Source organism: Malania oleifera, chromosome 8 (assembly GCF_029873635.1).
Source record: "Malania oleifera isolate guangnan ecotype guangnan chromosome 8, ASM2987363v1, whole genome shotgun sequence".
In the NCBI taxonomy this organism is placed as follows: domain Eukaryota; kingdom Viridiplantae; phylum Streptophyta; class Magnoliopsida; order Santalales; family Ximeniaceae; genus Malania; species Malania oleifera.
The window spans coordinates 46,929,470-46,932,316 of NC_080424.1; the positions used below are offsets into that span (position 1 = coordinate 46,929,470).

The 2,847-nt window shown below is 34.3% G+C and overlaps 1 non-coding gene across 1 annotated transcript; it reads left to right on the forward strand.

Annotated features, from left to right (window-relative positions):
• Positions 1-259: 259 nt before the first annotated feature.
• Positions 260-339, forward strand: TRNAL-UAG (transfer RNA leucine (anticodon UAG)). Its single transcript has one exon. It is a non-coding gene; the product is annotated as a tRNA-Leu (tRNA).
• The last annotated feature ends 2,508 nt before the right edge of the window (positions 340-2,847 follow it).

Consider the following 2,847-nt stretch of genomic DNA (forward strand, 5'->3'; position numbering starts at 1 on the left):
CAAATACAAAATCTTACTAGGGGATAAGGTTAAAGAAAATTGAAGAATTTAACAAGAAGTTGTCATTCAGTATCTGGTGATTTCATAGTTCATAGTTCGTAGTTCATAGTTCATGGAAATATAAATTTATTACAATTTACAAAAGAAATGTAAATTGGGTGAATTGTAGTCAACATCTGTCTCTGCATAAAGGTTGACTATCTCAAATTATATTATTTACTTTAGTTGTACCCTGCAAAGAGTGAGACTTAGCAAGACGGACAGTTTGGCCGAGTGGTCTAAGGCGCCAGATTTAGGCTCTGGTCCGAAAGGGCGTGGGTTCAAATCCCACAGCTGTCAGATTCTCTTTTGTTATTTTCCACGTTTTTCAAACTTCTCATAGTACTATAGCAATTCTAGTGTATGCCGTCTTTTTAAAATGCGGTTTTCACATCTTTCAACAAATTAAAATTTATTTGTATAATTATTTTAAATAATTCCTTTAATTATTCACAATTATCACAAGATACTCTTATAATTATCTCTAATATTATAAAGAAGATTTTTTCTTTAATTTTATATTTTAAAAATATCAAATGTATCCGTATAATTACTGATAATTATTTCAAAATATTCCTTTAATTACTCATAATCATTTGAAAACATCTTTATAGTTATCTCTAATGGTATAAAGGAGATTCTTCCTTTGATGTTAGTTTTTTATAACATCAAATTTATCCTTATAACAATTAATGATTATTTCAAAATACTCATTTAACTATCCATAACTATCCCAAAATAACCTTATAATTATATCAAATTTATTCTCATAACTACTAATAATTATCCCAAAATACATCTATCCCAAAATATACTCATACTATTTAACTTTTTTGTCATTTAATTTTAAAAAAAAATTAAAAACATAGTGCATGCCATGGCTAGACTTCAATATAAAACAAAAAATAGTCTACCTCCCAATCTATGTTCTTGGACTGAAACCACAAATCTTCACATTTCTTTTGTACGAAATCGTCAAATTTCTTATACCACTATCTTGGAGCCTATTTCAAACCATGCATACTTTTTTTCAACATACAAACAAGTTTTTCTTTGCCTTTCTTTGCAAAATCTTCAGGTTGGTGCATGTACATCTCCTCCTCTAAATCAGTATGGAGGAAACAGTTTTTATATCTAACTGTTCGAGGTGAAGATTCTATGCTCACTACAAAAAAACTTATTTTTAGTAACAAAAGTATTAGTGACGGTTCCAATTTCGTTATTAAAAGAGACATATTAGTGATAGTTTTTTAAAAATCATCACTACTAGTGTAAGTATTAGTGACGATTTTGACAACCTTCACTAATAAGTCACCTTTAGTGACGATATAAAAACTGTCACTAATACTTTCGTCACTAAAAACTATTTTTACCGCTCAAATCATCCTGGGAAAATATTGGCGACATTTCTTACGGTATTAGTGACAATTTCAAGGTGTCACTAAAAGGCCATGCGAGGAATTGGTAAGAGGCTATGCGAGGAAAGAATTTCTCCTAGATGTTTGATGAAAATAGATCTGAAGAAGGCATATGACATAGTATCCTGGTCCTTCCTAAATGAAATGCTGGTACTCCTTAAATTTCCTTCTAAGATGGTGGTTTGGATTATGGAATGTGTGTCTACCTCTTTTTTCCCCATTTCTTTGAATGGAAGACTCTTTGGCTTCTTCAAAGGTAGGAAAGGCTTAAGACAAGGGGACCCCCTGTCTCCCCTCTTGTTTGTTATATGCATGACATATCTATCGAGGCAACTAAAATCAGTGGAGGGAAAGTTTGATTTTAAATTTCACCCCAGGTGTGATGAACTGAGAATTACTCATCTAGTGTTTGCAGATGATCTGATGCTATTTTCTCAATGTGATTCTAAATCTGTAAGTTATCTAATTGATTGCTTACATAAATTTTCCAACTGCTCTAGTCTTACAGTCAACTGCTTGAAATCAAACCTATATCAGGCTGGAATTAAGGAACATAAGTTGGAGAGTATACTAAATATAACTGGTATAAGGTTGGGGGAATTTCCCTTCAGCTACCTGGGAATTCCTCTTATGCCCTCTAAACTGAATGTAGCACACTATGCTCCTCTGGTGAGTCGAATCTCGAATCTGTTTAAACAATGGTCTGGGAGTACTCTGTCATATGCAAGGAAATTGGAGATTTTAAATTCAGTCATTCAAGGTGTGGAATGCTTTTGGCTTGCTATATTTCCTATCCCTTTGAATGTTCTGAACCAAATTATCAAACTGTGTAGGGTGCTCTTATGGGGGGGGGGGGGGGGGGCAGGAAGAAACCATTGGTGGCTTGGCATGAAATTTGTCTCCCAAAATCTGTGGGTGGACTAGGTGTTTTTGATTTGAACATATGGAATATGGCTCTATTGACTAAATTTTGTGGAACATCCATTCCAAAAAAGATGCTTTATGGTCTAAGTGGATACACTAGATTTATTTAAGGGAGTCTAATATCTAGGAGGTTACAGCAAAAAAGAATGACTCTCCTTTGTTCAAAAAGCTAATTGGCATAAGGGATCAGCTGATGGAGATTTGTGGGGGAATGGAAGCTGCTATTGAAATGATGAATGGTTGGGATAATAAATCTCATATGGGCTATGAATTCTGGAGGAATAAAAGTCACAAAGTACCGTGGGCTAAGGAGGGGTGGTATAATGGGAATTTGCCAAAGCATGCTTTTTGTTTGTGGCTAGGTGTGAAAGGGAAGCTCCTTACATGTGATAAAGTTGGGGGGGGGGGTGGGGAGGAAATAGATCAGATGTGTGTGTATTGCAAAAGAGAGACTAAAACACTGGAG